The sequence below is a fragment of the Corvus kubaryi genome, unplaced genomic scaffold, assembly GCF_017639235.1.
Source record: "Corvus kubaryi isolate FWS band 111438036 unplaced genomic scaffold, C.kubaryi_AGA036_p1.0 37357, whole genome shotgun sequence".
Taxonomy (NCBI): Eukaryota; Metazoa; Chordata; class Aves; order Passeriformes; family Corvidae; genus Corvus; species Corvus kubaryi.
In genome coordinates this window covers 1807474-1819157 of record NW_024581117.1, presented here as the reverse complement: position 1 = coordinate 1819157, position 11684 = coordinate 1807474, and positions in this window count along the sequence as shown.

Below are 11684 nucleotides of genomic sequence, written 5' to 3'. Positions count from 1 at the left end.
CAGTAATGTTCTTTTTCTACCCAACATGCAATCCAAAATAAATATGCTAATTAGACATGACACCTGAATATGGAATCCAGAGGAATCATTAATATTTTAATATTAATATTAATTTTAATCTTAATATGAATGTTAATATGATAGGCTAATTTTGAAGAGCTGTGGTTTTTTATAATTCACCTTAAACTGGAAAATACATGTCCTGGAATAGCATAATATACCTACCTATTCACTCTATTCTAACTAAATCAGCTCTGCTAGGTTTTTTTAGCTGATCTTTGATGCATGTTACATAGAAAAATTTTGACTGTAAAAAAGGAATAGCATTGGATTCAAAATACAGAAAACACCTCATCTGTTACTTCAGTTGGCCACAATGGCATGTCAATATGCCAATATCCTCAACTATTCTGAATTTGAGGTGACCATTACAATCAGTAGATGCAAAATAGAAAACAGTATTTACCATACTCTTTATGGATGGAGCCAGGCCAGACAAGCAATAGTATATAGACACTTAAAATTCACAAAAAACCTTATACGTTGCATTTTTGAAACATTTATTCTAGAAGATTTTTGTCCATGATCCATGGTTTAGAAAAAATAGAAATATTATCAAACCCATTATGTGAATTATTCACAGGAATCTGTTAGAATAGCTAATATTTGCCCTTCCTAATGCTATCATCACCTAGCTCTTTTCACCTTTTACATTCATATTTTACTGAGACTTCCTCTTCTATGGTTCCGTGATCTCTCTACAATAACTCTTACCTCCCATCAGACCTGAATCGTTTTTTTCCAGATACAAGAACATGAGAAGGACTGAACTAGATAGAACCCTACTGTCCATTGGCTAAAGTCCACAACAGTGTCCAGTCTCCGAGAGTGAACTTTTTAACAGAGGCCTGGATAAAACAAAACAAGTAGTGCCTTAGCATATGCTCAAAGTGTGCAAAGATATACAGTAGGGGATTAGAGCTATTACTAAAACATGGACTCACAGTCAAATTTTTGATTCTTTGTTTTGTAGAAAAGTGAAATAAAAAGCTTCTTGTAACAAACATTTATTCAGTGAATAACTGTTTTTTAAACACAGTGTTTTATTTTCCTTCAGTTTCAATCAATATTTTATTACTATGTGCCTATTTTCAATGCTGTCCAGCTCCATTCTTTCATGTTACAAGGCCTATTTTCCACAATTAAATATGATGTGCTAATCTACAGAAAAAATTTTCAATTACTTTAAAAATAAGTATGCCTCAGTTTCTCACATCGGTTGTTGATAATCTTAAGCCTTTAAGTAATGCAAATCCAGTTTACATATATTTCAGCATCCTAAAAGGATTCAATCATATTAGTGTATGTTGTTAAGGCTGCTGAACTTTTAGGGTAGTCCAAGTTATTTGGAGGAATATATACATGCAGTACTTAAGAATATAATGGAAGCAATAAAACTAGCTGAAAAGTCGAAGTTATCTAACCTGTGAATAAACAGTAAAGAATAGAACATACAAAATGGACAAAAATCCCATTGCTATAAACCAACTTAATCTTTTTAATACTTGTACTGCTATGCATCATTGGGTTGCACTGTTGTTAGATAGCCTGAGAACACAGCAGTATTTCCCAAATACCTTGTATTCCCAGTATACTTGTAAAATCACCATTACAACTGTGATGATAATCAACTTTTTTGTTTTCTTTTTAATCTTTAGCTGAAGAAAAGGGTCCAAAATTATTTTAGTGCATTTCATTAAAAAAAAAATCTGGTGTTGGATAACATAAGAGTTAGATATATTTTTAAAATTCTATTATTTTTCATAATAAAATAATGAAATAATATAAAAAGAATTTAAATTCACTTTTTCCACATAAATTGTTGGAATAATGAAACTTAATAAATACATAAAGCATTTAAAACATAGACTACTAGTAAAATATATTCTGCCTAATTACTGTGCTTACAAAACAAGTATTTATTTAAGATGCTAATTAGTCATGAATGAATTTGGTCTTGAATTTGAACAGTAGGTAAATGCTCTGAAATATCATTTAACCACTTTCTGTAGTATATTTAAGTTTCCAATAGATACTAATAAATTGAACACCTTAGACTTCCTCCTTTCACTTATAATCTGAAACATATCCCTGCTGTTTACAGAAATCTCCAAGAACAGCTGTTTGAGCTAACAAAACGATCTGCGCATGGAAACACTGGAAGCTTCATTTCAACTAAATGTTTGTCTTCTGATTATTTCAAAATCATCCTCATTATCTGCCTGCTCATTGGAAAGGAAGCAGCTGATTCTTCAAAAATGTTGACAGATGTCTACTTTGAAATACCTGCTGGGTGGCCAACACATCAGTGAGATGTTAAATCACGTTGTCATCTGGAGAGAAGCACTAAGCTGCTAAACTAGCTGTGAACACTGGCTGCTTAGTGACCTTTGCATAGAAATAGTGCTTCTATCCATAAACATTTTAAGGTCATGGGATTTATTCCAGTTCCTCACAAAGCCTGACATTTTGCAAAAGCCAGGAGCAACTTCGTACTGACTTTTTTACCTAGGAAATATCTCCCTTTGGTATTCATTAGGATGGGCCAATCTAATCCAGACTGTAAGGCCATTAGACCAGATAAAATTTCAGAGGAAAAGGATTTCTAGTGTTGCAGATAGTGGAGTTATACCAATATTTTTTTACTTGTTTTGATTTATATTGGTGCTCATGAGAATTTATACCCTGAACATTTTTACAATTAGATTTCTCCAAAAAGATGGTGGTGCATAGAAAAGTAACAGCTTGTCCTCCACTCCCTTGGTGCTTTGGCCTCCCACTGTTGGGGCACTAATATTTTTCACTTGCAAGAAAATTGGCCGGAATCAAATTTGATGCTACAGAAGGGCCTGTATGTAGCCATGCTTGTACTGCTCTAGCAACAATACTTCCCTATCAAGTTCTTTCCCATCTGCAGCTCGTGTAAATCCTCTCCAGCTTGTGCTTCAGGTCTTTTTGGAATACTATGGTTTCCTGATATATTTAGATTTGAATTCTGATGCATTAGAGCATTAGTACTTTATTTTATGACACAAATGGAACCTTTGCAGCTTAAAAAATGTGAGTTGTGCATAAACTAACCCAAAAGCAAACATGGCTGGAAATAAAGTATAGAGAACTTTTTAAAGTGTATAAAACCTAAACAATGTTGGGGTATTTTTATATATGTTGCCAACTTAAAACATAATGCCTCACCTATTCTTGGTGGAAGTTCATGTTGAAATTACTCAAAAGTGATGGGAAAAAATACTATTTGTATTTTTCAAAATCAAAATTAAATTACTAACATAAAGTCATAACACCAAAAAATTTTAAATCGGTCAGTGCTACACTACATGGAAAAATATGACTTAAATATTTATAAAAATGTGTCTTTGACATACATTAAATCCTAAAAAGACATTCCCTTTTCTAGTTTTTTCCTGTCTCCTTGCTTTTTCCTTTTCCATTTCTCATCATCCTCTGTTTTAGTTACTAGGCCAAATAATGTGATGAAGAGTTGAGAATTCAGTACAGTTAGAACAATTCTAAATAGTCTAGTCCCAAGTTTTGTACTGTCTCTGAGTTTTGTGATCTAGTTAATGAAACAAATTGTGGACCATAAATTTATATAATTGTAAGTTCATGTACAGTGTTTTACAGCTCTCATTGTACAGCTGAATGTTAAATGTGAGACTAATGTCATTGAACAACTTGAGATTAATATATCTAATATTCATAATGATCTGATAAAAATTAATCTGGAACCCTGCATTATTCTTAGTGGAATGTGACACTGAAAGCCAAGAAGAAAAAGATCCGACCCTCCAGAGTATAAGAAATATAATTAGAATTAATATGTTAGGACCCTGTATGTCTTCATCATTGTTGATACATGGACTAAGATCACCCTTAAGCTTAATAAAAAGAAAATATAAAGTGCTTCTTTGGTATAAAAATTAAAACTATCTATAATAAATCTCAGCCCAGATTCTGGCTGTGCACAAAATCCTTTCTAATACTTGAATATTTGAACCTGGACATTTACCCTTGGATATAGTTGTAATAAAGATTTTACCACAAACTATCTATATTCCATGTGAAATATACTACTTAATAATTTAAAAAAATGGAAGCATGGCTATAATATACCATTTCTTCATTTTGTCATATAAGGCCCCAGACACTACAACTTCTGCTCTTTGTATGTTATCTGCATTTCTGGGTAAATTCTGAGAGTTTTGGTTTTTTAAAAAAAAATTCAATCATTTTGGAAGTGATTATATAATATTAAGTTTTCACCGTTGCTGTCTATAAACTTAGCCTAAACTAAATTAACAGTCAGACTCACAAAAGTAGAAGAGTTAGAAGTCTTTAAAGTAGACTTATAAGTCTCACTTCCCAAAAATTTTGCACTACAAAAGTCATGTGCTAAGGTCTTTTTCCTTCCCTGAAAATGATGTAGTCAGTAAAGATTTTAGGATTTTTTTAAAGTGCTATATATGATAGACACACGTTTGATATCAAGAAAACACTGTACACATGTATATATATATTATGGTAAGTATATGTAAATATGCCCATTTTTAAAAATTTACTTTTCTGCTCATACTCCACAAAATTTCAGAATGAGCAAAAAGAGATTTTTTAACTATGAAACCATAGACAGAACTTCTTATGCTACAAGTTGTGGCAGTTTGAAGATGGCCAAGCATCAGGCACCCACAAAAAACCTATTTACTCATTTTCCCCTGCTATAGCCAAGCAGAGGAGGGGAAACTAAAAATTCATTTTCATGAATTGAGGTAAGGATTATTGAAAAAAAAACACTTTAAGGAAAAACAGATTCAAAACTTGAACAGTATAAAGAAGATTTATTATTAACAGAATTAAAAGTAAAAAGGGTAATGAGAACAAAAGTGAACTTTCAGAACACCTTTCTTTCCCAGTCCCTCCCTCTTTCCACCAACCGCGCAAGGAAACAAAACATGGGGTTTTGGTCAGTATTTCACTTCTTAAAAATCTTTCTTCAGTATGCTTAAGGAAAAGAGTTTCTTCTGCTGTGCTGTGGGATCCTTCCCATGGGAGATAGTTCTCTGTGAACTTTTCTAGTGTGGTTTTAACTTTCACAAGTAGCAGTCCCGCCTGAACGTGCTGCAACGTGAGTCCCTCCCACGGGCCAAGCAGTCTTTCCACTACTGCCTAGCGTGGACCATTTTAGTTCAATGGCGTTTAGTCTTTTAAGGATGAGCTGTTCTAGTTTGGAAGCGAAGGCTCTCTTCCTCTGTCTCTAAAAGCAAGGGTCATCTCTCTCTGTCCAGGTTCCTCACTAGATTACAGCTTTTCAGCATCCATGCACTCCAGCGTGAGTACTCTTCTTCACGAGCTGTGCATGGATCTCTGCACCCCCCCATGCACCTCATGAATTACAGGGAAACAGTTTGTTGTATTATAGTCCTCACCATGGCTCACAGGAAAATCTCAGCTCCAGGGCTTGGAGCACCTCCTCCCTCTCCTTTTTTTCACTGACCCCGGTGTCACCATGTTGGTTTTCCTCACTTTTCCTCTTTCTCTGACATGGAAGAAAGTTGATGTCTGTAAGTTTCAGTTGAGAGGTTGATCTCGTCTGGGCTCCGCATCAGGGAATTGCTTGCCATGTCTCTCGCTGCTGGACATGTGGTCCCTGCTGGCACTGCACAGCCAGCCCTGGTCGCGTGGTCCTCACCAGCACTGCACAGGCGGCTCCGGCCTTGGGAGGGCCCCAGCTGGGTGGTCCCGGCCTCGGGAGGGCCCCAGCTGCACAGCCCTCAGCGGCCCCCTGCCGGGATGGGCCCCAGCAGCCACCTCACCACCCCTCAGGAGAGGAAAGCGGGAGCTTCCTGCGGTTTTTGCTTTCTTAAATATGTCATCACAGAGGCATGACCAACTTGTCTAATTGGGCCAGTAACCTGCCCCATCATTAGCGCCTTCAGCGATTGTCTCTGTGCTGGATTTAGACTTTTTGAGCAGCTTTTCTCCCACCCCCACTAAAAACCAGGCTGTGTTAAACCAACACACAAGTACAGCTCTCTAATCTGCATGAAGATTTAAGAAAAGGCAGATCTTAAAATCATAGGATATTAGAATGTTTGATATTGGAAGGGGTCTTAAAGACCATTTAGTTCCAACTCCCCTGCCATGCACGGGGACATCTTCCACTAGCCAGGTTGCCCCATCCAACCTGGCCTTGAACACTTCCAGGGATGCAGCATCTACAGTTTCTCTAGATAACCTCTTCCTGTGCCTCACAACCCTCACAGTAAATAATTTCTTCCTCATCTAATCTAAGCCTGCCCTCTTTCAATTTGAAGCCATTCTGCCTTTTTTTATCACTACATGCCCCTTTGAAAAGTCCCCTCTCCAAAAGACCTTCACCTGTGTTGATCAGTTGCAGTTCAGAAATTTAGCCATTCCAGTGCAAAAGATATCTCCTGAAAGTCAGTTTTCACTGGTGGAGTAGGTTATGCATACACACACAAATGGGGAAAGCAATGAACATGACACATGGATTGGAAACTTATTTTAAATTGCAATATCTTAGAAAATCATTGATCATTACATTAAGAAATATGAGTTCTGTACATCTGAAAATAAAACTAATGAGGCCTATTTCACCATCTTAGGTGCCAGACACCATTCTACAAACTTTTTAATGCTAATGGACAACTTTCTTTATGAAGTTTCTTAACATTTTTGTAGACCTGACATGTATATGGATATGAAATACTGTTGCTGTGTGTTGAAATGCAACAATTACCTGACGCAGGTGTGATTCAAAACCTCAAAAATCAACAACAAAAAAACCTTATGATTTTTCCAATCACAACTTTAAGTCTAACATACATGAATGCAGTAGGAGAGGAAGAAGATATAACTTCAGAAGCCTATATTCTTCTCATATACTTAAATGTAATGAAATTATTAATATATTACATCATAGTGTAACACAATATAAAAATGAGATAAGAGCCTGGCAAAACTTGACTGCAAGTATTTTTATTATGTTTGGCTTAATAAAAAGAAAATAAATTCAACATGCATATTATTTTCATCTACAAATCATGAAGAGTATAAACATATTTACCAAATTGTAATCTAACCAATATAAAGATCAGAGTAACAACTACACTCTCCTTTGTTATTCTACTTTGACTCATAAAAGCGTTTATAAATACAATTGGTCTTTTTTGTTTCTTCCTTTTTAATTTTCTTCTGATAATGAAATTTCCGGTTTACACAAATGAGGTAGTCATATGCCTCATGTCACCTCTTATCACCCTGTACAAGTCCTCATTCAATTTTAACGGCTTCCAGTTTCTTTCTAAAGAGGGAGTTCTTGCTGAAATTTATTCCTCTTACTAAAGCCTCATTATTTAATTTCTTTTAATCCAGAGCCAGTACTGGAAACATATTACTTGACTCTAATAGAGATTTATTTCTGCTATTGTTGCCAGACCACTTTTGTCAGCTGTTCCCATTCTTTATTTTTATCTTCTCTCTCTGTCCTCTTCCTTCTCATTTATCAGACTTTTATTACAATTAAATGTTAAACCTCTGAGGTTCAACTGTTCCAGTCCTTCAGGAATTAGAGAAAAATTAGAGTGCAAGAAAAAGTGATTTTAAAACTAATGGTTAGAGAAGCAATCATTTCTAAAATTAAGCTTTGTCTATCTTGTGTCTTCTTTTTACCCATTTTGTGCTCAAATTCATTGATCCTGTGTTGAAAACCAATCTCAAACAAACAAAAAATCCTCCCCATCAAAACTGATGTTTAAAAGGAAAGCTTTACACTTTGTTAACTGCAGAAATAAAAGGAGATTTACAACAGCAGCTGAAGAGAAAGATAATAGAGGTATCCTAAAATGCTGTAGGATATGGCAGAAAACTTGTATGTCTTCATAAGTTGATAAGATCAGGAGACAAATGAGTCAACAAGAACAAGAAGATCAATAACCACACAGAGGAAATATTATATGGGAAACTTTAGTCGTTCATGGCATTTAAATATATATTTGACTCAGAATAAGGAGAGAAGACAGCTGTTAAGGAAAAGACATAAAATACAGAAAGCAGGGATTTTTTTATTTTTACTAAAGGGGATCTTTTTTCCTGGTAAACAGATTTGGAAAGAGAAATCAGAAGGAACATTTCTCAAAAAAACGCCAAAAACCCACAAAAAACAAAACCAACAACCCCCTCAAACAAACAAACAAACAAATAAAAATTTCACTAACAAAAAACCTCAAACACAAAAAAAAAACCCAAAACAGTAAAAACAACAAAAAATAAAGGCAGGGTAAAATCCAGAAATCTTCATGCCTGACAGAACACAAATCCCCTTTCTCCTGTCTTCTAACACATTTAAATACACAATAATGGTGTGCTAGCAATGTATTAAGGGTTGACATTTGAGAAAAAATGGGTGCTGACTGAAGATTTTCCTAGTTACTTCTTTGGAATATTATTAAAAAAGAGAAACCTTTTTGACAACAAAAGTTAAATTCCATGTGGTTAAGCCACCTTATCTTGTATTCATTCCATTTTGTGCAGTACAAAGGAAAAAAAACGGAGGGACAAAGGCTTATAAACAAAGTCGAACCTAAATCTAAGGCAAAGATTCTGTGGCACTTAAATTGTCTTCCAAGTACATGATATAGTGTACAGAACAACAAAAGAACAGAGGACTGGTTTATCTGAATGAATCTTAAGCAAATCGACTGGTCCTATATGTCCTCCTGTATGTGAGACTTCACAGGCTCCCGACTACTGAAAATGATGCAGTAGACTTGCAACTCTTTCCACAGAGTGGGTGTTACACCTCGAGGTACTGTGTTCATGTTGCAGGAGTTCAGATGTTTCTATGTCTTTGGCTATTATGCTGTATTTCTTATTACTTCAGGCTAAAGCTAATTGTTTTGTTCTTCCACAAAAACTCAAAAACTCACAAAAACCCTAAAAAAATCACAAAAACTGAATGATTCTCAGTGGGACAGAATAACTAATGACAAAATGATGTTCAGTTGCCTTTGTTTTAGTGGTATACTGAAATGGAACAATGGAAAAGTATTTTTATAGTAGTTCATTCACTTTGTTAATAAAAACTTTGACTAATTCTTTCTAAGGTAGCAACCTAGTATTTGAGAATTTGAAATATTCTGGCATCTGGCCTGATGATGTCTTGTGATCAGTTCTAGAAAGACAGTGAAATGCTAGATTCACAGGGAACATTATTACATTATTAAAGAGTTACATGTCTTAGAACTCACTTCTGATATTTTCATAATTTCAGGAGTATTTACACTTTGTGATGAGACTGTCAAAAAAAATTTTGTAAGCTTCTTTTGAAAGAGAGTCAAAACAAAGAAATCTCAGAAACTTTAAGCTGCTAAATTTGTGATGCATTTAAAAAACATTGCATTATTTTCTGTAGTATGGTGTTGTCTAGCTTCTTATTAGTGGCACGTGAAAATTTTTCAAAAAGTTACAGTAAAAAAAAAAGCAGTTGCAATGGTTTAATAAAAAAAGGAGAGTGTAGTGGAAAGAAGTTTTGAAACATGAAACATTTTTGGAAACTTGCCAAATTATCTTTTTATTGTAAGAAACTAAAATTGCGGTGAGGAAGAAAACATTATTAGATTTTAAGAACTGGGAAAGTATTAATATGTTAGTTGAGGTTTCTAAAGATTTTATTCTGTAGCCATAAACAGCATTGAAATGCTACCCAACATATTTATAGTAAATAATACAGTAAAAAATAAATATAAACAGATACGCAAGTAAATTCACATTTTTATGATCAAAAAATCCTAGTGAACACATACCTCAGAGTATTTAAAGTGCTTTTGTGAGCTGAAGGTTACTTAGCATTTAGAAACCTGAACACAATGATACAGTTAGAATATCTTGTAGAGATGAGTATTTTTGATAAAATTCCTGGACAAGCAGACATGGATATATACTAAATTTTGGCTTTATGGTTCTGAAAAAAGTATAGGAACATTAGGTTTAGTTTCTTAAAAAAAATAGTGCAATGATTTTCACTCACTTCTGAAAAAAATTATTTCTGTACTTTAGATCACGGAAAATATTGTTAGAGTTTGAAGGGACCTCTCAAGATCATCCAGTTCAATCTGCCTGCCAAGGCATGGTCACCTAGAGCAGGTGACACAGGAACACATCCAGGTGGGTTTTGAATGTCTCCAGAGAGGGATACTCCATGATCTCTCTAGGCAGCCTGTTCCAGGGCTTGGATACCCTCAGTGTAAAGAATTTCTTTCTCATATAGGTGTGGAATTTCTTGTGTTTTAGTTTATGGCCATTGCTCCTTATCCTGTTGCTGGGCACTACTGAAAAGAATCTGGCACCATCCTCTTGGCACCTGCCTTTGAGATATTTATATGGGTTAATGAGGTCCTGTTAGGATCCGGTTTAAACCCAGAAAAGCAAAGCAAGCTAAGTCTCTGTGCATAAACCAGAAAGAACTTAGAAGGTTCAAAATATTCCCAGAAACGAGATTAAAGCCAAATGAGGTTAGATGTTGATGCCAAAAAATTGATGTATTTTATTTAATAGTAAAAGAGGCAGAGAGAAGGGAAGAGAAAAGAAAGAGAGAAAGAAATGGAAAAAAGAAGTGTGCGTGGGGGGTGGGAGAACAGGGAGAGGTGACAGGGGTTAGGTGGAAGCATATCACCCATCCAGGGGTGTTGCTGCCTGCCCCTGAGATGCAGCCCAGCCCAGGACTGCCCAGACATGTCTGGACTTGTTAAAACCGTGTGCTCTGATCCCACTTTGTTCCAAGTGCGGGTAAAACTTAAAGTAACTCGGACTCCACCGAGACAGAGTCCGATTGGCTGGTTACCCTGGGTCCACGTCTAGTTCTCCCCTTTCCTTTCCCCTGAATAAAAGGCAAGCCAAGCAGGCTCCGGCCCCTCTTGCCTTGACTCTCCTTCTGTTAACAACTGCTCCTGTCTCTCTCTCGGGACGGGAGGAATAAAACAAACAGGATTGAAGCACAAGCTTGAGGTGTATTTCTACCTCTTTGCTTCTGCTATTCACATTGGCTTTACGGCTATCACTTGCTACATTTCGGAGCCACCAAGTCGCTGGATTGCCCGTGCCATCTCTCTAGGCAGCTTGGGGCTTTCTAAGGTGCATAACGGTGAGCTGAACGACTGAGCAAGCTGCGAGCATTCATCACGAGGGTCCCAACGACATCTCGTTGCTCCCCTCCGTCTGGTCTTCTGGTGGTGAGAGTCCCCAGTCGCCACCGTGGCCACACCGCCACATGCTACGCCATGCCGCCACATGCCAAAGAGTACAGAATTTACTGGATTCATATACACTTTGGGCCAGGTGGGAACGCCCACATGCCTCCTCTTGCAAGGGCTGGCTTGACACTGTCCCTTGCAACACTGAGGGTCTGTTGCATCATCTCTGGTGCAGGGTCTGGGAACCCCTTTGGGGGCCCCTGTGATGGGCCATGACACCCCCTTCTGCTGTGGATAAGCTTCCCCTCGCCCCCCCCAGTTAGGACCCCTCAGCTGGGCTCCTCTGCACAGGGGAGGATGGGCAGTCACTGCACCTCTGACCAGAGGTGTTTCCAACAA